This window comes from Panicum virgatum, chromosome 2N, assembly GCF_016808335.1.
Source record: "Panicum virgatum strain AP13 chromosome 2N, P.virgatum_v5, whole genome shotgun sequence".
In the NCBI taxonomy this organism is placed as follows: domain Eukaryota; kingdom Viridiplantae; phylum Streptophyta; class Magnoliopsida; order Poales; family Poaceae; genus Panicum; species Panicum virgatum.
Genome location: NC_053146.1, coordinates 48041006 through 48068718, shown reverse-complemented (window position 1 = coordinate 48068718; position 27713 = coordinate 48041006). Strand labels below are relative to the sequence as shown.

Sequence of the window (27713 nt, the reverse complement as noted above, 5' to 3'; positions counted from 1 at the left end):
TCCGCCAGTCAGACCCGAGCCGTGCGCCCGACCGCGCCACGGCTGGCCGCCGCCGCGCCCCCGCACGGCGCCGTCGCCCTCCACGCCCGCCCTCCGCCGTCCAGCGCTGCGGTCGCGCCTGGCCGGTGCTCGCGCCTGCCGGAGCCCGCGCCTGGCCGGAACTCCTCGCTGGCCGTGCGCGCGCCATAGCGCCCTCGCCCGCCGCGCCAGGTCGCCTCGCCTGTCGGCGTAGCCCGCCACGCCAGGCCGCCCTCCGCGGCTGCGGCAGCGCCCCTCCCCTGCCTCAGGTGAAAAGGGTTCATTTTTGTCGTGGTGCTGCAAACCACAGCCGGGTGGCGGAAGGCACCCGTCCTAGCCCAAAGGGTGTGTACTCGGGGGTTAGCTAGTCCTAGTTCGATCTCTCTCAAGAACACGATGAACACAGCGGGATTAGAGTGGTTCGGGCCGCCGGAGCGTAATACCCTACGTCCACTGTGTGTTGTATTGCCTTCCCTCGAGAGAGAGTTCGCGAGAGCTTGTGTGTCTGGAGAGCTTATAGTGCGCAGCGAGCGCCTCCCTTTTATATCTCAAGGGAGGCGCGTACATGGCTGTTGGGTCCCCGACAGGTGGGCCCAACGATGTAGTATAAAATAATGTACTGTTCATACATTATGGCGTCGCAGGCAAAGGAGATCTCTCTCCTGGAATCCCTTGCCTGCTCCTGGGGTCCCTCGTTCATCATGTCCAGGCGCTGTCTTGTCGGGACGATGCCAGACGTAGCTAGTGGCGTCGCCTGCCACGTAGCTGAACGGGCTGTGTAGCCTACGACGTAGGCGGCATGATGGAAAAATGTCGTGCCGTCGTATCCATTTAATGCTGCAGACGGGCTCTGCGCGGGTGCGGCACAGGCAGTTGCACTGTGTACCTTGGTAATACGCGGTGCACAGTGAGCCCTGACAAAGGCTGTCCCGCGTGCTGCGGCGACAGAGCACGCCTCAACCATCCGCATTAAATGCGGTGGGTGGGCGAGTCTCCTAGCGGAAGACTCGCGCACGAGCCCGCGCCCCGTGCCTCCGGGACACGTGGCGGCTCCGGACCCCCACGCGGTAAGGGGGTCCGGATGGACGCAGGAGGTCCCGGACCCCTATGGGGGGTCCGAGGCCTCGGCTGTCAGCTCGGAGCTTCCCTTCCTTAGAGACACGTGGCGTCTCCGGACCCATTCCCAGGCGGGGAACGGGTCTGGGGCCGTTGGCCTGGTGAGGAAAGAGCCTGACCTGTGGGGCCTGGCTACTCCGTCCTTTGCGCGCAGTTACGGATAACTACGCGGGTCCTGCCTTGCCGCAGTAAGAGTGGGTATCCCTGCTACAGGGTACCGACAGTGGCCCCCGGGCCCACCTTGGGGGAGGTACGAACCCGCAGGTGGGGCCACTACTGCGATTTGGCTCTGCATAGCTTGAAGCTTCTTACTGCAGGGGTCTTGACCGGCTTTGACCATCCATCGGGTTGTTTGCTGCCTCATCACATCGCAACGGCTTACTGACTCATGGCCCCCACGCACAGTGGTTCACCTAGTCACGCGCGCGACGCTCGGCATTGTTGCGGTCGGAGTAAACGGATCATTTACCACCGGCGCAGTTCTCGAAAAGCTCGGCCACGCCAGCGCTTAATACGCGCATGTCAGCTCAGCTTCCGCCTCGCTTCGCGCGTGGGCGACTGTTCAGATCCTGCCTTTTCTCACCTTTGTTGGTTACCCGCTCTCCCTGACAGATGGGCCTGGGCCCCCTTGTCATGGGCCGGCGGTTAACACCAGGTGCGGGCATCGCTTGGGTTCCTGCGACGGTTCCGGGGCGCGCCGGTTGAGTCAGGCTTTATAATGGGGCGAACCGCATACCGCGGTTACTTTCCCGCATTCGCCTTCTTCCTTCCAACCTTTGCGCCCCTTTGCCTTCGAGCTTTCCCTGCCCCTTTCTCCCCCACGCAGGCTGCTCCTCACCTCCACAGAGAGATGGCATCCCTTGTTCATCCCCGCCGCTTCCAGACCGAGGAAGAGTTGAACACGGTGCGCCGCCTGCTTGGGTGGAGTGCACAGGAGACCGGCTGGGGGGTCCGAGCAGGCTCGGTTCCCCTTGGCAACCTCCGTGCCGGGGAGTTTGTGCTATTCACCTCGCACATCTCCACCGACGTGGGACTGCCGATTTCTTCGTTCCTGTTGTTGCTGCTGGAAGACTTCGGCCTCCGACTTCGGCCTCCAGTTTTAGCACCTGACGCCCCACTCCCTCCTCCTGACGTCCATCTTCGTGCATTTGTGCGAGATGTTCGTGGGAGTGCGGCCCTGCGTCATCCTCTTCCGCTACTTCTTCATCTTGGTGAGGTCCGGAAGGAGCAAGGACGAAGTGGGGGGGGGGGGGGTACTACTTCCAGATAAGGAGTGACCTGCCGACTCCTTACATTCCCGGCCTTACTGGCGGGAAGTGGGAGGAGTGGCGCAGGGATTGGGTGATCGCCACCACCGAAGCCAACGAGCGTCTCGCCCTGCCGACCGAGGGGCCCGCCACCGACCGCGAATCCTGGAGGGCCAAGCCGTCCCTGCAGCCGGAATTCGACTCCGTGCTGGGCAAGATCAGGTCACTGGCGGAGAGCAGCCTCACCTCGTGGCACGTGCTCGGAGACTTTCTGAAGCGCCGGATCGCCCCCCTGAAGCAGTGCCCGCACCCCGCTTGGAGCTTCACCGGCCTCAACGACTGCAGCAGGACCCACCGCGGAGAAGGGAGCGACCTGACCCAGGAAGCCTTGGAGGTCCTGGTGCGGGCTGTGATGGGAGACGCCTTCATCCCGGAGAACCTGATCCTCCCTCAGGATATTGTCCCCCTCTGCGAGGACTCCGCGAGGATGGCTGTGCTGGCTACCCTGCCAACTCTTGACGACGGGGGGCTGGCCCCACGCCAGACCGGGGGCGATCCGAACCGTGGGCTCCGGATCCCTGGCGCATCAGGGGATCAAGCTACACTGAGCACCGCAGGGTCCGGCGCCTCCACGAAGGGGAAGCAGGCCGTGGCCAGTAGCGCCGCCACAGCCGGATCCAGCCAGGTACAGAGCAGCTCCGGTGCGTCGTCGGGAGATGCAGGCCGGCGCAGGCTACTCAGGGGCGACGGGACCCTGGTCTCGGAGCCCGCCACGAAGCGTCAGAGGACCTCTGAGGGCGCGGGCCAGGGTAGCTCCCGGGCCGCCGGCCCTCGCGGGTCCTCCGGGGCGACTGCACCGCCACCATCGCCGCCGAGAGATTCCTCCCACCGACAGCAACAGCAGCAGCAGCAGCCGCAGGAGCAGCTGCAGCGGGCGCGAGAGCGGAAACAGCAGCAACAGGTGCGACCCCGGGTTGCGCCCGCGCCGCAGCCACGGGAACAGTAGCAGCACCAGGAGCGGAGGCCGGGCCTCCGAGGACGCTGGGTACCCGGCACCTCTGGGTTAGTGCTATTCTGCTCTCTTCCCCTATGCCAGGTGCTCTGCTTTTGCTGAAGGTTTCTCCGCTTGTTGCCAGGGCTCCTTGCCCCAGCAGTCTTCTACCATCGCCGGCTCGTCGGCTGGTGGCCTGGCGACCGCGGCCTCGGCGGCGACAGCAGCGGTGACAGCGGGCGCAGGATCCTCAGGTACAGCGACCTCTGCCAGCCTGGTGATGCCCGATGTGGTGCTGACAGGCGCGTTATTACCAGACTCAGCAGCACACAACGCTGCGGCGGCGGGGGTGCCTGTGGTAGGCGCAGCAGATGCAGCGGCGGCGGAGGCGGAGGCGCCGGTGCTGGGCGCAGCCGCACCCGACGCTGCGATGGCGGAGGCACCGGCGCTGGGCGCAGCCGCACCCGACGTGGCGATGGCGGAGGCGTCGGTGCTGGGCGCTGCCGCACCCGACGCTGCGGCGGCTGAGACACCGACACTGGGCGCTAACGCACCCGACGCTGCGGCGGTGGAGGCGCCGGTGCTGGGCGCTGCCGTACCCGACGCAGCGGCGGCTGAGACGCCGGCACTGGGCGCTAGCGCACCCGACGTTGCGGCGGTGGAGGCGCCGGTGCTGGGCGCTGCCGCACCCGTCGCTGCGGCGGCTGAGGCGCCGGCACTGGGCGCTGCCGCCCCCGACGCTGCGATGGCGGAGGCGCCGGTGCTGGGCGCAGCCGCACCCGACGCATCGGCGGCGGAGGCGCCGGCACTGGGCGCAGCCACACCCGACGCGGCGGTGACTGAGGCGCCGGAGACAAGTGCTGCAGCAGAAGCCCCCACCTCCAGCTCCGGTCCTGCTGCAGAGGAGGAGTTGGAGGTGGTCTTTGGCAGGCGACTCCTGCAGCTCCAACTCCCGGAGGAGGAAGCGACTCCCCTTCCCCAGGTGCTGACCCAGGTCCGACGGTCGATAGTGGAGGCAACCTCCTCTGCCGAAGCGGCCTTCCGGCGAGAGTGGTCTGCCCTGGAGAGCGAACGCCAGCGCCTCTCCGACTGGCACACCCGCTTGGAGGCACACTTGAAGGCGGAAGCCTCCCGTGCTGCGGAAACCCGGTCGAAGCTCAAAGCCGACCAGGAGGCCTATCGAGCCAACCTTCTGAAGGTATTCAACCGGGAGCTTGCAGTATCGAGCCGGGAGAAGACCCTGGCCCAGCGGGAGGAGACTTTTGCCTTGGAGGTTGTTGGCTTCGCGGCTCAGCGGTCCGACCTCGAGACTCGCCTCGCGGCCCAGCAGTCCGAGCTGGAGACTCGCAGCCAGGGTCTCGAAATCCGCAGGCAGGAGCTCGACGTCTTCTCTGCGACTCTACAGGGATTGCGCGAGCAACTGCAGGAGAGAGCAGACAAGCTGACTGTTGCCGAGGCGGAGCTGGAGGAGGACCGGAAGTCCCTCTATAAGCGGGAGGCCCACACCACCGGCATAGAGAAGGAACTCGGGCGTCAGCGGGACTCCCTCAAGAAGCTGAAAGAGTGGTCGGAAAAGAGGAAGGCCGAGCTCGAGGAGAGGTCCCGCGAGCTCGAGGAGAGGTCCCGCGAGGTTGTAACACCCTAATTTTAAATTTCAGTATTTATTAATAAATTAATTGGCTTTAGTTAAATTTTCTAAGGTTTATTGTGTTTAGTTGGCATTTAATCTAATTTTGTTCTACAAGTAATTAAAATTTACCATAGGTTTAAATTTTTGTTGTTGCATTCATGCTGGTGCATACTTTTATTTGAGTGTGGTTTGAGTTCAAATTCAAATTTGAATTCAAACTTTGTTTGAATTAGATTTAGAAAAGTAAGAGAAATAGAATGGCAAAACCCAAAACCCAAACCCACCAGCCCATCTCAGCAGCCCAAGTCGGCCCAAGCCTTGCCGCAGCCCACTCCCCTCCTCCTCCCGCTCGGCCCAACCCAAGCCGACGCCTCAGCCAGCCCGCTCTCCGGCCCGCTACGCCACTCCCCCGCACGGCCCGCCCCACGGCCTGCCTTCGCGCTCGGCCCAGCCCGCGCCCTCTCTCCCTCACGCGCAGCCCAGCACGCGCTCGCGCCGGCCTGCTCCCCTGGCTCCCTGCGCGCCCGACCCCACCTGTCGGCTCCGCCTTCCCCGTCGCGCCGCGCAGCAACGCACTCCCGTGATCTCCGGCCGAGATCCCCGGCGAGCCCCGCGCCCGAATCCCGCCCGAGATCCCTGGTTTCCCCTTCTTAAACCCAGCCACACCCCCTGCGCCGCCATCCCACCCCGCAGCGCAGCCCAAACCTTAGCCTAGCGCCGCCACGACGTCGGATCCACGCCGGTGAGCCCCTGTTTCGCCTCAATTCATCACCTCCGGTGATCACCGGACTAATTCGGCTTTGGACCACCCTCGCAGGACCCGCACGGACCCCCTCCGGCAGACCCAGCGCCTGGAGCGCCCCCTTCCCGGCCCCGCCACCGAGCTCGGCGCCGACCCGCCGCTTGGCCACGCCGACGATCTCCCTGCACGGCCTCCCCGTCCGAATTCCAGCCTTGGTAAGCGCCTCTAGGTCTCCGCGTTTCTTTTGCGCTAGATTTCGGGAGCTGTAGCCCACCCTGGGGGCCCGAACATCGCACGCCGGCGAGTTCCCGGCGCCCAGGTCCGCCCGCGCCTCAGTCTCGCCATGGCGAGGTCGCTGCAGTGCGCCATAACCCCACACCGGTCTTGCCTAGTCACGCCTTGGTCACGTGCACACTCACTGACTCGAGTTTGAGCCCGGCAGGGTGCAACCGCGCGTGCGCCGGCGAGCGCCGCCGCACAAAGCCACCGCCGCGGTCGCACCCAACCCTCCAAGCCTCCCCGAACCCCACCAACGCCCCTGGTGAATCGCGCATGGCCTAGCGAACCTTCCCGATCCGAGAGCTGGTTGATTTGACCCCGGGAAGGCCGATTTCGGCCTACTCCGGTGAGGCGCCGCCGCGGGGGCTTCTGCTCCGGCGAGCCGTTCCGCCGTCGCGCGCCAAGAGCCCCTTCGTCCGTCCGATCCGAAACCGACGCTCCAGATTAGATCGTAGGTTGATCAAACCCAAACCGCCAGATCTGAATCCTGCGGTCGAGATCTGCAGATAACGGTTCGGCCCGCTCTTTTTGCATAAGAGCCCCCCAACTTCCTCAAAATGAACCCGCGCTCCACACCAGTAGAAAAATATTTCCAAACCCACCCCTGCTTTTACGTTTTAGACCCTGGGTTTCTTTAAAATACAACCCGCCGTCCAACCGTGGCAGTTTTACGCGTTAGCCCTTGAAACTAAGGTTTAATTGTGTTTAGGCCCTCGGTTTTAGCAGAAAACCCCCTGGAACTTCAGTTTTCTTACAAATAAGCCCCTGGACCTTGTTTTTAGCCTAGAATATGCGTTTTAGCTCCGATTTTAGCGTTCTTTATATCCACGCGATCGTTGTAACGCGTAGAAGAGTTCTAGAGTAGTTTTGTGCGCTGTTTTCATGTATTGTTGTACTGTTTCTTAGCTTTTGTTAGTGTTTGCCTGTATGCTTATTTTGTGCATTGTTTTGGCCATGTGTTCGTGAGTAGACGTTGATCCATCTGAGGAGCCCCAGTATCAGTACCCGGAGCAGCCATCTTCGGAGCAGTTTGAGCAGCAGCCAGAGCAGTACGAGGAAGGCAAGTATAACATGAACAACCTATCATCTTTAAATATAATTTCATACTGCATTTTAATATTATATGCCTATAAGGACATTCCTAGCCACTTTATATCTTTTATATATACCTTTGGGTTGCATTTTGGTTAGTTGTGCTAGGTTGCTGCGCTACAACATTTTCTGGTCCTTTTTAATTAAATTGATTAATGGATTACTTGAATTAAATTCTGAGAGTGGCACTCTGTGTGGCTTGAGTGGCTCACTTCTCGTTAAAATTGGTTTTGTTAGAAACATGGTTTAGGGGGCCAGCACGGTGCTTAGTGCTTGGTTGGCCACTCTCCATAAGGACCGGTTCATAGAGCGACAACCTGGGACAACAGCGCTACCACAAGACTGGAATGGGACGGTCTTGGCTTACTAATTAGGCCATTTTGGTTCGGGAGTAACTTACCGACGGGGCATGGGGGGTGGTGAGCTTCAATGGTGGCCAGGCTACGAGGCTGGTCTGTGTGTCTTGTACCCCCTCGAGGTGGTTACCATCGTTGCGGAGCCTGATTCCTTAGCGGTTACACCTTACCAATGTGTCCTTTGTAACGGCCTCATAGTGAGTCGCTAGTCATCTCACCTAAGGAAGTGTGATGAACAACTGGCGTAGCTCACGACTTGTGGGTAAAGATGTGCAACCTCTGCAGAGTGTAAAACTGGTATACTAGCCGTGCTCACGGTTATGAGCGGCCCAGATCCTCCTTTTGATTAGTGGAGTTATCTCTTTCCGACGAGGGAGGTGCTTCTCGGGGTTACCTTGGTGGTTTGGTCTTGGTTTGGTTCTCAGTAGTAGTATAATTAATTCTGATTAATTACTATGTAACTGGGTTAATGGTAATTCATCAACTCGTAGTAAATAGTTTTAATAAAATTTTGCCAACACTTAAAAGCTAATGCAGTTGAGTCAGCCAGCCTAGAGCCTCATAGTTTGTGTTATACTTGTTGAGTACAAGTTGTGTACTCACTCTTGCCTCCTCTCTACTTTTTCCTCTTGGCTACGCTACTGCTGCTCAGTTCCTGCCGACGCGAGGGAGTTCGCTCAGCGCTACCAGGACTACGAGGACTTCTAGGTGTTCGTCTCCCAGTCGACGTCCCTGTGGCGCCCTGCTTCGGCTTCAGAGAGCTTTATCGTATTTTGTACTTCGCTTCCGCTGTATCAGACATTTTGTCATTATTGTAATAAATAACATTCGTATTCGCTTTATTATGTCTTTTTACGTGATATGTGCTATGATATACTGTTCATTCTGTTGTATATACGTGTGACTTGATCCTGGCACGTATATGATTGCTCGGTTTATGTTCTTTTATAAACCGGGTGTTACAGAGTGGTATCAGAGCCATATCGACTGTAGGACGAAGCCTAGATAGAACTGGTCGAGTTTTAGGACTTCTTCTCACCAATCCTTGTCTGCTGAAACTATTTTACTATTATACCCCTTGGCTTCTTTGACTTTTTACCCTTCTTGCCTTGATTTCTCTCTCTGAAGAATAGTTTCGTAGATTTTGGCCTGAATCAGTCATCTGACCACCATGAGCATAGCTAGGTGACCTTTTTATAATAATACGATAGCACGTTCTGCGACGCGTTGTGTTAGTCGAGTCTTTTGCTAAACTCGGCTATGTCGTGAAAAAAATTGTCTGCTTGTTATTATGCTACATGTTTGATTTGGATCTTTGAATGATTGCATAGCTTAGTAGTTAAATTTGCTTAAAGAAAATCACTCAGATGTTAAAGTTAACTAATTAATAAAATGAGTTAGATCGTTGTGGGTAAAACAGTCAACTCTATCCTGTCTACTTTATCATGGCTGAGTCTTTTTCCGCAAAGAGTTATCATATCCATCTGAATTTATTCCTGCAATATCCTTACTCGTGAAATCTTTTGGTCAAATCAGATGGTGAACACCAGGAGCACCGGTTCAGGTTCTGGCCAGCAGCAGGGTCAGAACAACCAGGGTACTGGGATCCCGATGCCTCCGCCCTTGACTCCGGAGCAGTACTTCCAGCTCCAGATGCAGATGATGGCTACCCTGAACAACACCGTTCAGGCTCTTCAGCACGCTCACACTCAGCCTCCGCCTCCTCCACCGCCGCAGCCTCGCGACAGGCGTGCTGAGTTCCTGAGGGGTCACCCGCCGACGTTCTCTCACACGTCCGACCCTCTTCAGGCTGACGACTGGCTCCGTGCAGTGGAGCGTCAGCTGGACATCGCCCAGTGCGATGATCGTGAGCGCGTCTTGTACGCAGCAGGACAGCTGCGAGGGGCAGCTTTGGACTGGTGGGAGTCCCACCCAGTTCACGACCGCGAGTCTCTTACTTGGCTCCAGTTCAGGGAGCGTTTCCGTAGCCACAACGTCCCCGCGGGCGTTATGAAGATGAAACAGAAGGAGTTCCTTGCACTGAAGCAGGTAATCTTAAGTATAATCATTCAGCGTTTTCTTTTGAGCTTATGCCCCTTGTTCTATCCTTATGAATCTTGAGTTAATCTTCCGATATCCATCTGTCTTTGTGAATTCAGGGGACTATGTCGGTCACGGAGTATCGTGATCGCTTTCTTCAGCTGGCACGCTACGCCCCTGCCGAGGTTGCGGATGACCGCAAGAAGCAGGAGCACTTCATGGAGGGTCTTGAGGACTACCTCCAGTACGCGCTGCTCAACCTCCGCTTCTACGACTTCAACCATCTGGTTGACAGTGCGCTCAACACTGAGCGTAAGCACCTGGAGATGGAGGACAAGAAGAGGAAGGTTGTCCCCGTTGCTTCCGGCAGCAACACTCGCCCTCGACTCCAGCCGCCCCAGCAGTACCAGCCTCAGTATCGGCCTCCTCAGCAGTACCAGCAGAGGCCACCGCAGCAGTACCCGCCTCGACAGCAGCAGGCAGGTCAGGGCCCGAGGTTACCGGCACCTCCGGCTCGTACTGCTCTACCAGCTCCACCGGACAGCAGGCTCCAGCACCTCCTCGCGTCTGCTATCACTGCGGCCAGCCGGGGCACTACGCCAACACTTGCCCCCGGAAGGCGCAGGCGGGACAGCAGGGGCGCCCAGCTCAGCCCAGGGCGCCACTTCAGGGCAGAGTGAACCACGTGACGGCCGAGTCAGCGGCCGAGGCTCCCAACGTGGTTATTGGTACGTTCATGGTCAACTCCCATCCAGCTTCAGTGCTTTTCGATACTGGTGCTACTCATTCTTTCATCACCAAGTCATTTGTTGAGGAGCATAGTTTCTTTACCACTGTATTAAAGAACTGTCTGCTAGTTTCTTCACCGGGAGGGGAGTTGAGATCCCATATTGTTTGCCCCCGAGTCAGTGTAGCCATAAGGGGGGCAATGTTCAGTGCTAATCTGAGGGTGCTAGACACCAAGGGTATCGATGTGATTCTGGGAATGGATACTCTTGCCAAGTGGGGAGTCAGAATTGATTGTGCTCATCGAGCAGTTCACCTGACAGCATCTGATGGCCAAGAGGTGACAGTCAGTGCTTCAGAACCCTCGGGATTTCTTCATCAGATGGAAGCTAGACCCACGGACGGTATTCGCGTGGTGTCTGAATTCCCGGATGTCTTTCCGGATGATCTGCCAGGTATGCCGCCCGAACGCGCCATTGAGTTTTGTATTGATCTCTTGCCTGGCACAGCTCCTATTGCAAAGCGGCCCTACCGTATGGCGCCTATAGAGCATGAAGAAGTCAAGAAGACTATTGATGAGTTGCTAGCCAAGGGCTATATCCGTCGCAGCTTCTCTCCTTGGGCTTTTCCATTGCTGCTAGTAGATAAGAAGGATGGCTCGAAGAGGATGTGTGTGGATTATCGGGAGCTGAATGCAGTCACTATCAAGAACAAGCATCCACTGCCCCGTATTGAGGATCTCTTCGATTTGCTTCGAGGTGCTCGTATATTCTCGAAGATTGATCTTCGTTCGGGTTATTTTCAGTTGAGGATCCGTCCTGGGGATATTCCGAAGACGGCATTCACCTGCAAGTACGGGCTATATGAGTATACAGTCATGTCCTTCGGCTTGACTAATGCCCCGGCTTTCTTCATGCATCTGATGAACAGGGTTCTGAAGCACTGACTGTCACCTCTTGGCCATCAGATGCTGTCAGGTGAACTGCTCGATGAGCACAATCAATTCTGACTCCCCACTTGGCAAGAGTATCCATTCCCAGAATCACATCGATACCCTTGGTGTCTAGCACCCTCAGATTAGCACTGAACATTGCCCCCCTTATGGCTACACTGACTCGGGGGCAAACAATATGGGATCTCAACTCCCCTCCCGGTGAAGAAACTAGCAGACAGTTCTTTAATACAGTGGTAAAGAAACTATGCTCCTCAACAAATGACTTGGTGATGAAAGAATGAGTAGCACCAGTATCGAAAAGCACTGAAGCTGGATGTGAGTTGACCATGAACGTACCAATAACCACGTTGGGAGCCTCGGCCGCTGACTCGGCCGTCACGTGGTTCACTCTGCCCTGAAGTGGCGCCCTGGGCTGAGCTGGGCGCCCCTGCTGTCCCGCCTGCGCCTTCCGGGGGCAAGTGTTGGCGTAGTGCCCCGGCTGGCCGCAGTGATAGCAGACGCGAGGAGGTGCTGGAGCCTGCTGTCCGGTGGAGCTGGTAGAGCAGTACGAGCCGGAGGTGCCGGTAACCTCGGGCCCTGACCTGCCTGCTGCTGTCGAGGCGGGTACTGCTGCGGTGGCCTCTGCTGGTACTGCTGAGGAGGCCGGTACTGAGGCTGGTACTGCTGGGGCGGCTGGAGTCGAGGGCGAGTGTTGCTGCCGGAAGCAACGGGGACAACCTTCCTCTTCTTGTCCTCCATCTCCAGGTGCTTACGCTCAGTGTTGAGCGCACTGTCAACCAGATGGTTGAAGTCGTAGAAGCGGAGGTTGAGCAGCGCGTACTGGAGGTAGTCCTCAAGACCCTCCATGAAGTGCTCCTGCTTCTTGCGGTCATCCGCAACCTCGGCAGGGGCGTAGCGTGCCAGCTGAAGAAAGCGATCACGATACTCCGTGACCGACATAGTCCCCTGAATTCACAAAGACAGATGGATATCGGAAGATTAACTCAAGATTCATAAGGATAGAACAAGGGGCATAAGCTCAAAAGAAAACGCTGAATGATTATACTTAAGATTACCTGCTTCAGTGCAAGGAACTCCTTCTGTTTCATCTTCATAACGCCCGCGGGGACGTTGTGGCTACGGAAACGCTCCCTGAACTGGAGCCAAGTAAGAGACTCGCGGTCGTGAACTGGGTGGGACTCCCACCAGTCCAAAGCTGCCCCTCGCAGCTGTCCTGCTGCGTACAAGACGCGCTCACGATCATCGCACTGGGCGATGTCCAGCTGACGCTCCACTGCACGGAGCCAGTCGTCAGCCTGAAGAGGGTCGGACGTGTGAGAGAACGTCGGCGGGTGACCCCTCAGGAACTCAGCACGCCTGTCGCGAGGCTGCGGCGGTGGAGGAGGCGGAGGCTGAGTGTGAGCGTGCTGAAGAGCCTGAACGGTGTTGTTCAGGGTAGCCATCATCTGCATCTGGAGCTGGAAGTACTGCTCCGGAGTCAAGGGCGGAGGCATCGGGATCCCAGTACCCTGGTTGTTCTGACCCTGCTGCTGGCCAGAACCTGAACCGGTGCTCCTGGTGTTCACCATCTGATTTGACCAAAAGATTTCACGAGTAAGGATATTGCAGGAATAAATTCAGATGGATATGATAACTCTTTGCGGAAAAAGACTCAGCCATGATAAAGTAGACAGGATAGAGTTGACTGTTTTACCCACAACGATCTAACTCATTTTATTAATTAGTTAACTTTAACATCTGAGTGATTTTCTTTAAGCAAATTTAACTACTAAGCTATGCAATCATTCAAAGATCCAAATCAAACATGTAGCATAATAACAAGCAGACAATTTTTTTCACGACATAGCCGAGTTTAGCAAAAGACTCGACTAACACAACGCGTCGCAGAACGTGCTATCGTATTATTATAAAAAGGTCACCTAGCTATGCTCATGGTGGTCAGATGACTGATTCAGGCCAAAATCTACGAAACTATTCTTCAGAGAGAGAAATCAAGGCAAGAAGGGTAAAAAGTCAAAGAAGCCAAGGGGTATAATAGTAAAATAGTTTCAGCAGACAAGGATTGGTGAGAAGAAGTCCTAAAACTCGACCAGTTCTATCTAGGCTTCGTCCTACAGTCGATATGGCTCTGATACCACTCTGTAACACCCGGTTTATAAAAGAACATAAACCGAGCAATCATATACGTGCCAGGATCAAGTCACACGTATATACAACAGAATGAACAGTATATCATAGCACATATCACGTAAAAAGACATAATAAAGCGAATACGAATGTTATTTATTACAATAATGACAAAATGTCTGATACAGCGGAAGCGAAGTACAAAATACGATAAAGCTCTCTGAAGCCGAAGCAGGGCGCCACAGGGACGTCGACTGGGAGACGAACACCTAGAAGTCCTCGTAGTCCTGGTAGCGCTGAGCGAACTCCCTCGCGTCGGCAGGAACTGAGCAGCAGTAGCGTAGCCAAGAGGAAAAAGTAGAGAGGAGGCAAGAGTGAGTACACAACTTGTACTCAACAAGTATAACACAAACTATGAGGCTCTAGGCTGGCTGACTCAACTGCATTAGCTTTTAAGTGTTGGCAAAATTTTATTAAAACTATTTACTACGAGTTGATGAATTACCATTAACCCAGTTACATAGTAATTAATCAGAATTAATTATACTACTACTGAGAACCAAACCAAGACCAAACCACCAAGGTAACCCCGAGAAGCACCTCCCTCGTCGGAAAGAGATAACTCCACTAATCAAAAGGAGGATCTGGGCCGCTCATAACCGTGAGCACGGCTAGTATACCAGTTTTACACTCTGCAGAGGTTGCACATCTTTACCCACAAGTCGTGAGCTACGCCAGTTGTTCATCACACTTCCTTAGGTGAGATGACTAGCGACTCACTATGAGGCCGTTACAAAGGACACATTGGTAAGGTGTAACCGCTAAGGAATCAGGCTCCGCAACGATGGTAACCACCTCGAGGGGGTACAAGACACACAGACCAGCCTCGTAGCCTGGCCACCATTGAAGCTCACCACCCCCCATGCCCCGTCGGTAAGTTACTCCCGAACCAAAATGGCCTAATTAGTAAGCCAAGACCGTCCCATTCCAGTCTTGTGGTAGCGCTGTTGTCCCAGGTTGTCGCTCTATGAACCGGTCCTTATGGAGAGTGGCCAACCAAGCACTAAGCACCGTGCTGGCCCCCTAAACCATGTTTCTAACAAAACCAATTTTAACGAGAAGTGAGCCACTCAAGCCACACAGAGTGCCACTCTCAGAATTTAATTCAAGTAATCCATTAATCAATTTAATTAAAAAGGACCAGAAAATGTTGTAGCGCAGCAACCTAGCACAACTAACCAAAATGCAACCCAAAGGTATATATAAAAGATATAAAGTGGCTAGGAATGTCCTTATAGGCATATAATATTAAAATGCAGTATGAAATTATATTTAAAGATGATAGGTTGTTCATGTTATACTTGCCTTCCTCGTACTGCTCTGGCTGCTGCTCAAACTGCTCCGAAGATGGCTGCTCCGGGTACTGATACTGGGGCTCCTCAGATGGATCAACGTCTACTCACGAACACATGGCCAAAACAATGCACAAAATAAGCATACAGGCAAACACTAACAAAAGCTAAGAAACAGTACAACAATACATGAAAACAGCGCACAAAACTACTCTAGAACTCTTCTACGCGTTACAACGATCGCGTGGATATAAAGAACGCTAAAATCGGAGCTAAAACGCATATTCTAGGCTAAAAACAAGGTCCAGGGGCTTATTTGTAAGAAAACTGAAGTTCCAGGGGGTTTTCTGCTAAAACCGAGGGCCTAAACACAATTAAACCTTAGTTTCAAGGGCTAACGCGTAAAACTGCCACGGTTGGACGGCGGGTTGTATTTTAAAGAAACCCAGGGTCTAAAACGTAAAAGCAGGGGTGGGTTTGGAAATATTTTTCTACTGGTGTGGAGCGCGGGTTCATTTTGAGGAAGTTGGGGGGCTCTTATGCAAAAAGAGCGGGCCGAACCGTTATCTGCAGATCTCGACCGCAGGATTCAGATCTGGCGGTTTGGGTTTGATCAACCTACGATCTAATCTGGAGCGTCGGTTTCGGATCGGACGGACGAAGGGGCTCTTGGCGCGCGACGGCGGAACGGCTCGCCGGAGCAGAAGCCCCCGCGGCGGCGCCTCACCGGAGTAGGCCGAAATCGGCCTTCCCGGGGTCAAATCAACCAGCTCTCGGATCGGGAAGGTTCGCTAGGCCATGCGCGATTCACCAGGGGCGTTGGTGGGGTTCGGGGAGGCTTGGAGGGTTGGGTGCGACCGCGGCGGTGGCTTTGTGCGGCGGCGCTCGCCGGCGCACGCGCGGTTGCACCCTGCCGGGCTCAAACTCGAGTCAGTGAGTGTGCACGTGACCAAGGCGTGACTAGGCAAGACCGGTGTGGGGTTATGGCGCACTGCAGCGACCTCGCCATGGCGAGACTGAGGCGCGGGCGGACCTGGGCGCCGGGAACTCGCCGGCGTGCGATGTTCGGGCCCCCAGGGTGGGCTACAGCTCCCGAAATCTAGCGCAAAAGAAACGCGGAGACCTAGAGGCGCTTACCAAGGCTGGAATTCGGACGGGGAGGCCGTGCAGGGAGATCGTCGGCGTGGCCAAGCGGCGGGTCGGCGCCGAGCTCGGTGGCGGGGCCGGGAAGGGGGCGCTCCAGGCGCTGGGTCTGCCGGAGGGGGTCCGTGCGGGTCCTGCGAGGGTGGTCCAAAGCCGAATTAGTCCGGTGATCACCGGAGGTGATGAATTGAGGCGAAACAGGGGCTCACCGGCGTGGATCCGACGTCGTGGCGGCGCTAGGCTAAGGTTTGGGCTGCGCTGCGGGGTGGGATGGCGGCGCAGGGGGTGTGGCTGGGTTTAAGAAGGGGAAACCAGGGATCTCGGGCGGGATTCGGGCGCGGGGCTCGCCGGGGATCTCGGCCGGAGATCACGGGAGTGCGTTGCTGCGCGGCGCGACGGGGAAGGCGGAGCCGACAGGTGGGGTCGGGCGCGCAGGGAGCCAGGGGAGCAGGCCGGCGCGAGCGCGTGCTGGGCTGCGCGTGAGGGAGAGAGGGCGCGGGCTGGGCCGAGCGCGAAGGCAGGCCGTGGGGCGGGCCGTGCGGGGGAGTGGCGTAGCGGGCCGGAGAGCGGGCTGGCTGAGGCGTCGGCTTGGGTTGGGCCGAGCGGGAGGAGGAGGGGAGTGGGCTGCGGCAAGGCTTGGGCCGACTTGGGCTGCTGAGATGGGCTGGTGGGTTTGGGTTTTGGGTTTTGCCATTCTATTTCTCTTACTTTTCTAAATCTAATTCAAACAAAGTTTGAATTCAAATTTGAATTTGAACTCAAACCACACTCAAATAAAAGTATGCACCAGCATGAATGCAACAACAAAAATTTAAACCTATGGTAAATTTTAATTACTTGTAGAACAAAATTAGATTAAATGCCAACTAAACACAATAAACCTTAGAAAATTTAACTAAAGCCAATTAATTTATTAATAAATACTGAAATTTAAAATTAGGGTGTTACAGAGGTGGAGGTGGCCAAGGCGGCTCTGGACACCCGGGTGCAAGAGGCGGTACAGGAGGCGGTCCGGAAGCACCAGGAGGACCAGTGCGTGGGGGCCCAGCAGATTGCCGACTGGGCGGCCGAAGCGAGCCTAGCACTGGTGCCATTTGGAATGAACCCAATCCAGGTGGCGGAGCCGCCAGCTTTGATAGCTGACGCCCTCCCAGTGCTGAGTTCTGCTTCGGATAGGCTCCGGCGTCTAGAGCCGGTCCTTGCTGGTCAGCTCGAAGCCGAGGGTCGCGAGCTGATCCGGATGGTGGCGGAGCACATCCTGACCTGCCTCCGGAGCCACGACCCGGCCATCTCGCTGACGCCCGTGGTCAATGGTCCTGTTGCGGAGACGGAGGCCGCCGCTCGGGACAGCGTGCGGGAGGTCGTCGACTTCGTTGCCGCCTACTTCAAGCGGGAGCCTGCAGACCCTTGAGCTGGGGATGTATCTTTGTATCTTTTGCATTATGTAACAAACGTTGTATTAGTTGAAATTTTTGAAATAGAAGAAAACTTCAACTTAGCTGTTTGTCAGTTGCTGATTTGCGGTATGCAGCACCCCGGTGCCCTGGCCCCCTGGCAGATAGGTTCAGTTGATTGGACCTGTCTGCCACCTGAGCCGTAGAAGATACTCCGTACCCCCTTGGGCATAGGTGCCGCATAGTTTGCAAGGCAAGCAAGCGTCTTGTTCCCTGTGTAGCATACAGAACTACAGAGAGAAGAATCAAATTCGCTTATACGGTAGTAATGATACTGCAACTTAGCTGTTTGACACATGCAGAATCCATTCATGATGTCTTGGGTCAAAGCGGATGCTCCGGGCCCCCTGGGAGATAGACTCAGTTGTTTTGAGTCTGTCTATCATTGAGACTGACCCTTGATCTGCATGAAACCTTTGAAGCGGATGCCAGGACCCCCTGGTAGGTAGGCTCAATGGTTTGAGGCTGGATACCACCAGTCAGGGCTTAACCTGTGTACCATATCAAAGTTACAGCTTAGTAGCAGGCCCGCGGGACTCATCCTGGACCGATCTCAGGCTAGTACTAGGTCCGGGGCTCTAGATGCACAGGTCCAGGTAGCTCAGTGCTTGTTACAGAGTGGTGGAGTGCGTAGGCTTAGGGTACGGAACTAGGCTAAGGCGCTACACAGGGCTCCGGACCACTCCAGGAAACAGCACGATCTTTCCGGACCCGGCTTCATCGTCCCAGACCCTTCGCAGCAGTGGGTGAGGTCACTTTGTTGTACTCGATCCTTTAAGATATAGGGCTGGACATGCCGTGTGGGACTTAGGAAGCCAACTCTTGAGCTGGAACGAGGTCCGGGCCCCTAATTACCCGGCTCCAGGTACTAGAGCACTCGTTACAGGGTGGTGGAGTGTGTAGGCTTTGGGTACGGAACCAGCTAAGCGGCTACACAGGCCTCCGGACCACCCCAGGAAACAAGCACCCACTCTCTAGAGTAGGTCCCTAGGGGTCCGGACCCCTCTCCAGCAGCAAGAGGGTCCGGATCTGTACGGTAGTCCAGCAGCTCAATGCAGATCTTAATTGTAGCAACAAGAGTAGAGGTCCCCGCGGGGATTAGAAAGGTAAAATCTCGAGAATCAGAATGCGAAATTAAATTTTGACACAGAGATAGATTTGGGAGAAATTATTTCCTTTGCAATCTTGATGTACATGGCCTTGCGCGATGGATGCCAGAGGCCGGGTTTACGAGGTCGGACCTCTACTGCTCTGAGCCGCGCGTTAGCCGACGGTGCGATGGATGCCAGAGGTCGGGTTTATGAGGGTGGCCCCCAACCGCTCTGGGCCGCACGCTAACTCTAACTTATTACAAAGGAAAAGTTTATTTCCCTGCTCTGCCTAGGTGTAAAACTTACGCAGATGTTCTATGTTCCATGGGTTGGGCAGCAGCACTCCATCTTTTGTGGCGAGGCGAACGCATCCGAGCCGGCATACCTCTGTAACCTTGAAGGGCCCCTCCCAGCTGGGGGAAAGTATATGGAGCCCTGCTCGGCTCAGGATCCGTCTGAGGACGAGGTCGCCAGCCCGGAGCTCCCTACTGTGCACGAACCGTTGATGATAGCGCCTGGTTGTAGCGTGCATTTCGGATTGCTGCTCGCCACCTTCGTTCGTCAACGAAGTCCACGTTGTCACGCCGCAGCTGCTCCTGCATGGATTCGTCAAAAGCCTGGACCCGTGGTGAGCCCAGGTGAATTTCTGGGGGAAGGCATGCTTCAGCCCCGTAGACCAGGAAGAACAGAGTCTCCCCGGTGGCTCGGCTGGGTGTGGTCCGGTTGCCCCATAGTACACATGGAAGCTCATCAACCCATTTGGCACCATGCTTTTTCAAGCAGTTGTAGGTGCGGGTCTTGAGTCCCCTGAGGATCTCTGCATTCGCTCTCTCAACCTGCCCATTGCTGCGGGGATGTGCCACGGACGCAAAGCATAGCTGGATGCCGATGTCCTCGCAGTACTCTTGGAAGAGTCTGCTTTTGAATTGGGTCCCGTTGTCCGTGATGATGCGGTTTGGGACGCCAAATATGCACACAATGGACTTGAGGAATGCGACTGCTGATTTCTTTGTGATATTAACCATAGGGGTAACCTCCAGCCACTTTGTGAACTTGTCGATGGCGACGTAGAGGAACCGGTACCCGCTGACGGCCCGGGGGAATGGCCCCAGGATATCCACACCCCACACAGCGAATGGCCATGAGGGCGGAATCATCTGCAGAGCTTGAGCCGGTGTGTGTATTTGCTTTGCATGGAATTGGCATGCTTTGCAGGACTTTACCAGCTCAGCCACATCCTGGATTGCTGTTGGCCAGTAGAAGCCATGCCGAAAGGCCTTGCCAACAAGCGTGCGAGATGAGGAATGACTTCCACACTCGCCTCCATGGATCTCCGCGAGCAACTCGCGGCCCTCTCCCTGGGAAATGCACCGCATGAGGACACCATTGGCGCCATGGCGGTAGAGATCCCCTTCTACCACCGCGTAGCGTTTAGCCAATCGGACTATGCGCTCAGCGGACACATCGTCATCAGGGAGGATGTTATCTTTCAGGTAGCCCCGGATCTCGGAGATCCATGAATCGGGAGCTTCCTGAGCAAGTGGGAGTGGCTCTACGAGGTCACCAGGATCCTCAACAGAGCACACAGCCCAGGTTTGGCACCATAGGTGGGATGCCGCCGGGATGGCTAGCTTCGAGGTGCTAGCTTGATCCCCTTCACCCAGTTCGGCAGGCTGGGCGGTAGGTCTCAGCAGCCGTCTTTCGAAGACGCCCTCGGGCACGGATGCCCAGGTAGATGCTCTTGCGGAGAGATCATCTGCTGCTGAGTTGAGTTCGCGGGGAACATGTTGCAGTTCCAGGGTGTCGAAGTCCTTCTCGAGCTTCCTCACGTGCATGAGGTATGCCGCGAGCTGGGGATGGTTGCAGCTGCAATCCCCTCGGACCTGCTTGATGATTAGCTAGGAATCCCCCTTCACCAGAAGCTGTCGGACCCCCAATGAGAGGGCTTGCGTCCGGCCAAAGATCAGAGCTTCGTACTCCGCCATGTTGTTGGTGGCCTTGAACTCAAGGTGCACCATGTACTTCAGCTGATCACCGGTTGGGTCGATGAGGACCACACCAGCTCCGGCCCACTTCTCGCGGGCGGACCCGTCGAAGAAGAGTGTCCAGTGGGGCTCGGTGAAGACTGGTGTCCTGATTTCCGGCTCCGGGGGTCCGGCATTGACGTCCGGACCCCAGAATTGCTTGGGGAAGGAGTCCACTCCGCTATGAAATCAGCCAGAATCTGGCTCTTGACTGCATGGCGAGGCTGCAAGTCTAGTTGGAACTTAGCCAGCTCTGCCGCCCACTTGGCAATATTGCCTGTGGCGTTGGAGTTTTGCAGGATCGCTCTTAGCGGGTAAGAGGTCACTACGACAACTCGGTGTGCCTGAAAGTGATGGCACAGTTTCCTGGACTCGATAAGTATCGCATAGATAAGCCTATGCGTCTCAAGATACCTGGCCTTGGCCTCGTGGAGGACTTCGCTGACGTAGTAAACTGGCTTCTGGACGGTCCGAACCTTAATTACCGGGTCCGGCTCGCCCTTATCCACCACATCAGGTCCTTGGGCCCCCAGCGGTTCTGGGTTCCCATTGGGACGAGGCTCCTCCGGACCCGCTTGTGCGGGGTCTGGACCTTCAAGCTGGGGTGAGGCTGACGGGCCCCCGTGTCCGGGGTCCGGCTCACCATCCTTGGCCGGGGAGACCCTGGTGTCCCCGTGGCGAGCTTGCTCCGTCCTTTCGGCGACCAGCACCATGCTGACTGCCTCCGCAGACGCAACAAGATACAGAAACAACGGCTCACCGGGCTCTGGAGCCACCAATACTGGCAGCGAGGTGAGGTGCTGCTTCAGTTCCTGGAAGGCCTGTTCAGCCTCTTCGGTCCAAGAAAATGGACCGGACCTCCTCAATAGCTTGAAGAAGGGAAGGGCCCTCTCAGCCAGCCTCGATATGAAGCGGCTAAGAGCAGCGAGAGATCCAGTAATCTTCTGGACGTCTTTGATGCGGCCAGGAGGCCTCATCGCTTCGATCGCCTTGATCTTGGCTGGGTTTGCCTCGATGCCTCGATGTGAGACCAGGAAACCCAGCAGCTTTTCGACTGAGATGCCGAAGATGCACTTCTCGGGGTTCAGCTTCGTGCGCGTGGCGCGGAGCCGGTCGAAGACGAGGGACAGGTCCTCCACTAGTGTTGACCCTACCTTAGTCTTGACCACAATGTCATCGACATAAACCTCAACAATGTCTCTAATTAGATTACAGAAGGTTTTGTTCATAGCTCGTACAAACGTGGGTAAGGCATTCCTTAGACCATACGGCATGACAATGTAGCAATAAAGCCCATCTACTGTTACAAAGGCAGTATGCTTCCTATCCTCTCTAGACATCTGAATCTGGTGGAATCCAGAGTATGCATCTAGGAAAGACAAAAGGTCACACCCGGAGGTGGAGTCCACGATCTGATCGATACGCGGAAGAGGATAGGGGTATCTAGGACATGCCTTGTTGAGGCTGGTGTAGTCGATGCACATCCGAAGCTTCCCGTTTGCCTTTGGGACGACGACCGGGTTGGCCAACCACTCGGGGTGGTGGACCTCCTCGATGAAGCAAGCGTGTAGGAGCTTGCGGACTTCTTCGCGGATGAAGTTCTGCCGCTCCACGGACTGCTTCCGAGGCTTCTGGCGCACCGGCGTGGCGTCAGGGTAGATCCTCAGATTGTGCTCGATCACTTCCCTGGGAATCCCGGGCATCTGCGACGGTTCCCAGGCGAACACATCGACATTTGCCTGGAGGAAAGCGATGAGCGCGTCTTCCTATTTCTCCTCCAGGTTCCCCGCGATGCGGGTGGTCCTGGTGGAGTCCGCTCCAATCTGCACCGTCTTCACGGGAACATGGTCCGGATCGGATGGTTGGACCTTGGGAGCCTTTGCAGGCGCCCTGGGTTGCGAGGTGGATGGATCCTCCTCGGAACATGCTGCCTCTGCTGCCAGAGCATGCAGTCTCTCAACTGCAGCGACGGCAGCGGTGCTGTCACCCTGCACGGTGAGGACTCCGGCAGGGGAAGGCATCTTCAAGACCAAATACCCGTAATGAGCAATGGCCATGAAGCGGTAGAGTGCCGGTCGACCAATGATGGCGTTGAACGGGAGGTTCACCTCCGCAACATCGAACAGAACGCTCTCTGTGCGGAAGTTCTCCTCGGTCCCGAACGTGACCGGCAATGTGATGCTCCCCAGAGGGAACACCGGATGTGGGCCCACTCTGGATAATGGGCGAGAAGGAGTCAGCTTGGACTCCGGTATCTGCAGCTGCTTGAACACTGCATAGCTGATAATGTTGAGGCCAGCCCCACCGTCGATCAGCACGTGATAGAGCCTCACGTTGGATATGACAGGAGCGGTGACTAGAGGTAGTACACCAACTCTGGCCATATTCTCCGGGCAGTCGGATGGCCCGAAGGAGATGGTGGTGTTCATCCACCTCTGGTGAGGCGCCGCCTTCGGGACCCCCGGCTTCACCGAAAGGACCTCTCGGCGAAGGGTCTTCACGTTCCGCCGGGAGACAAGTTCCCAGCTTCCGCCGTACATTACGTACAGCTTCTTGCGGCGGTCGCCGTTGTCGGAATCGGAGTCGTCGTCATGGTAGACGCCCTTCAGCTCCCGAGCAGGGGACTGGTACCCCAGCTCCTTCTCCCCAGCAGCGGCTCCGCTGTCGGAGGCCTTCTCCTTGCCAGGCCGCTGGCGAGGAGGGGGTGAACCGTCCTTGGAGGACTGCTCACGCCGCCCACTGACCCGCTTCGCGAGCTACTGGATCTCACGGCAGTCAGCGGCGCTGTGGCGAGCGGTGGGATGCACTGGGCATGAACCTCCGCTTCCACCTTTCGGGCGAGGGCATTTGCCATGTGCATTCTGGCCCCCAGCCGCTGCTGCCGCAGCCGGCGCCGCTGCTGGCGCTGCTGCTGCAATGACTGGTCCGCCAGAATGCGGTTCCCCACGGCTCCGGTTCTTGTTCTTCTTCTTCTTGCCACCGCCCTAAGCGATAGCTCCGGAGCCACCAGCCTTGGTGTCTCCGTCTTGGGGGGCTGAGTGCCATGCACGGCCCTCAGCGGCCCTGGCACACTTGTCTGCCAGGGAGAAAAGCGTAGTGACGCTTTCCACCTCGTGCGTCGCCAGCTTCTCGAGCATCTTCTCGTCACGTACCCCCTGACGGAAAGCAGTGATAATAGATGCATCTGAGATACGAGGAATGGTACCCCGTACCTTGGTGAAGCGCGAGATGAAGGCCCGGAGCGTTTCTCCGGGTTTTTGCCTCACGGCGTGAAGGTGTGCCTCCACACCATGCTATTGGTATGCGCTGGCGAAGTTCGCTGTGAACCTCGCACAGAGCTCTTCCCAGGACTGGATCGTCCCAGGTGTGAGGTTCAGGAGCCAAGTCCGGGCTGGCCCAGACAAGGCTACATGAAAGTAGCTCGCCATGACGGCGCCGTTACCACCAGCCGCTGTAATGGCGGTAACGTACACCTGCAGGAATTCCGACGGGTTAGTGGTACCGTCGTACTTCTCCGGCAGGTGCGGGCGGAACTTGGACGGCCATGCCACGGCGCGGAGGTGCTCCGCCAGTGCAGTACAGCCCACCCCAGCCACCGGTGCGCCTGACTGTATCCGGGCGTTCACCGGGGGCTTGGGCGCCACCACGTCCAAGTCGGCGTTGAGGTTGCGGCCCTCAATGTTAAGACGGCGCTCTCGCGCCCTCTCGACGGAGATGCGGGCATCCTCTCCCGCGCGCCGGCGGTTGAGCTCCGCCCGCCGGCGGTTGAGCTCCGCTCGCAGGTCTTCTGTTCGTGCACCCCTCATGGTGGGGGAGCGCACGGACGCCGACGCACCGCCCTGACGCTGGCGGTAAGGTACCACCGCGTTGCCGGGCGGAGGTCGTTGCCCAGTCCTTGCAGAACTGGGGGAGGCCTGAGCCAGGTGGAGGAGACGGTCGACGTCGTCCCGCCACTGCCTCAGGGCGTCTGGCGAGGCTGCCTCAGCCGGGGGGTTGCGAAGCAACTCCCTAGCCGCTGCCAGCGCTCCGCCGCTCGCAGCTTGTGAGGGGGCCCTTGATGGGCGCCCTGACTCTTGTCGGCGAGCAGCGCGCGCCGCTGCCGACGGTGGCTGCTCCACATGCACAGTTGCCCCTGGAGTAGGAACGTGAGAGGCGTGTGGCGTGGAGGACGCCACACCCTCTGTCATCTCCACATCATCCACACGAACCATCGAGACGAGGAAGAGATGAACTGCGACCAGCTAAAGCTTCCCCTACCTGGCGTGCCAAATGTCGTGGTGCTGCAAACCACAGCCGGGTGGCGGAAAGCGCCCGCCCTAACCCAGAGGGTGTGTACTCGGGGGTTAGCTAGTCCTAGTTCGATCTCTCTCAAGAACACGATGAACATAGCGGGATTAGAGTGGTTCGGGCCGCCGGAGCGTAATACCCTACGTCCACTGTGTGTTGTATTGCCTTCCCTCGAGAGAGAGTTCGCAAGAGCTTGTGTGTCTGGAGAGCTTGTAGTGCGCAGCGAGCGCCTCCCTTTTATATCTCAAGGGAGGCGCGTACATGGCTGTTGGGTCCCCGACAGGTGGGCCTAACGATGTAGTATAAAATAACATATTGTTCATACATTATGGCGTCGCAGGCAAAGAAGATCTCTCTCCTGGAATCCCTTGCCTGCTCCTGGAGTCCCTCGTTCATCATGTCCAGGCGCTGTCTTGTCGGGACGATGCTAGACGTAGCTAGTGGCGTCGCCTGCCACGTAGCTGAACGGGTTGTGTAGCCTACGGCGTAGGCGGCATGATGGAAAAGTGCCGTGCCGTCGTATCCATTTAATGCTGCAGACGGGCTCTGCGCGAGTGCGGCACATGCGGCTGCACTGTGTACCTTGGTAATACGCGGTGCACAGTGAGGCCTGACAAAGGCTGTCCCGCGTGCCGCGGCGACAGAGCACGCCTCAACCATCCGCATTAAATGCGGTGGGTGGGCGAGTCTCCTAGCGGAAGACTCGCGCACGAGCCCGCGCCCGTGCCTCCGGGACACGTGGCGGCTCCGGACCCCCACGCGGTAAGGGGGGTCCGGATGGACGCAGGAGGTCCCGGACCCCTATGGGGGTCCGAGGCCTCGGCTGTCAGCTCGGAGCTTCCCTTCCTTAGAGACACGTGGCGTCTCCGGACCCATCCCCAGGCGGGGAACGGGTCCGGGGCCGTTGGCCTGGTGAGGAAAGAGTCTGACCCGTGGGGCCTGGCTACTCCATCCTTTGCGCGCAGTTACGGATAACTACGCGGGTCCTGCCTTGCCGCAGTAAGAGTGGGTATCCCTGCTACAGGGTACCGACAGTAGAAGACTTTTTGATCCTTAATTTTCTTGCATTTCTACAAATCGATTGCATTTCTACAAATCGATTGCCCTCTACATGTTCTATTTCTGTTGCATGGCACTGGCTTCGTTGTGTTGCATTTGATTTGCGCACTCTGAATTGGCTGTGCATCGAATCACCTGGAATGTAGTTTCTACTTTCCTGATGTGTTTATTGGAGGAACTATGATTTGCATCAGATGTAGAATGATTGTTGGGCACAGGTCTGCTACTCATACTATGCACTACTTTTTGATCTGTGTGATGCCGAGCTCTCTGAAAGCTGCTTATGATTTCCTGGGACAAGCTTTTCAATGCTATCTGGGCATCCATTCTTTTTCTCTGCTCCAGCATGAGATTTAACAGTAGCTGAAGCCTGTTGTGAAGGTTGCTCTAGGCTCAGGGAAACTAAATGACTTCTAGAAATTGTAATGCAATCGCAATGCTCATCTTTTTCCAAAGGAAGTTTTGTAGAACTTGAAGTGCCATTACCTTCTCCTGTTGCTTTAGGCCTGCCAACTATATTAAAATGCCGACTTCATACAACTTGTCCTTGTGATATCGTTCACTGTACAACAAAAATAGCAAGTACAGGAGTCATGTATTTTTTTCCCTCTAAATTTATGGACTGCAGTTATATGGTTTTCAGTCCTTATTGGCATCAGTCGACGTCTATTATTACCTTCAGTGATAAATGTTGGTTCAAGCTATGTGTATAACTTATGTGTTTTGTTTCTATGGCAGATGTCAAGGTTTGGAAAAAGTCTTCATCAGCGGTGGGATGAAGACGACGAATCTGATGACGATGACCTCCTAATTCTTGCTGGTCTTATTGAGGGCTCAAAGAGGAACAAGCAGAAGAAGAACTTTCGTGGATCTTTGCCTGGTCGTCACAGCGTGCGGAGGGGCATCTTGGGGGGTCATGATGGTATATTCCGGGACTACTTTGCCTGGTGTATCCGTGTGTTGAAGCCCAAGGACTACGAGCATCGTGATCCTCTTCTTCTAAATGACTTCCTCAAGATACACGAAGAAATTGAGGACAGGTCGTCACATGAGCTACTTCGTGATGATCTAGTAGAGGCGTAGAGCATCTATGGGCAAGATATAGTGCTAGGTAGTTTGATGATCCTCTGAAATATGTCATAAACTACTTGTATTTTGTAAAGATCAGCTATATTCAGTTCTGAATTCTGAATGTATTCCGAATGTAACTTGCTGTTCAGTTCTGAATTCTGAATGTATTCTGAATGTAACTTGCTGTTGAGTTCTGAATTCAGCTAACCTGACATTCAGAGAAAATTCAGTAAATATTCAGCATAACTCACATTATGTATCCTGTTTTATTACTAATGGCTTACTGATGGTCTCTGAATGATCAAGTGTGGCTAAGGTGTAAATGTTCAGCATAACTCACATTATGTAAATATTCAGTAGAAATTAGTTCTGTATGTCTTTTCTTGCACCAAACCCTAGGATGGATATTGTTCCTTCTATATCTATGCTGAAGTGGATGCAAATTTACAATTAAAATGCTGGTGCAAGACTGAATACTGATATTTTGCTCTCGAGTAGTTTCACTGCAAGCTGATGGCATCGACACTCCAAGCTGCAGAAAGCTTTCTCACCCCTGCAATTCCAGGCCAAGAACAAGTAGGTAATCAGTATTTAAGGAATTGATCTTTTCAACTGCTGCTTATGATTAAAAACCAAAAAATTGAGGTTTCCAAAAGTAAGGTGACTGGAGCTATATTTGTGGCAGAATGTTTTGATATATGCACTGAACACCACCACACCAATTATGATCACAGATGATCATCAGTGCCAAGCTATATATATTTTTCAGAAAGTGAGTACATAGGGAATAAAATTCCAGCAAAGATTTCAAGCAGTCCTTGTCAGACATAGCATTATTGAACCCATGCACTGGTGACTTTGGAACCCTTTTTCAGTGAAACAGAACACAACAGCAGGGAGCTAATAACCATTT

The 27713-nt window shown here is 55.7% G+C and overlaps 1 long non-coding RNA gene across 1 annotated transcript; it reads left to right on the top strand.

Moving 5' to 3' along the window:
• Positions 1–31: 31 nt before the first annotated feature.
• Positions 32–27105, top strand: LOC120660847. The gene is made up of 2 exons (XR_005669753.1): positions 32–287; positions 26468–27105. It is a non-coding gene; the product is annotated as an uncharacterized LOC120660847 (long non-coding RNA).
• The last annotated feature ends 608 nt before the right edge of the window (positions 27106–27713 follow it).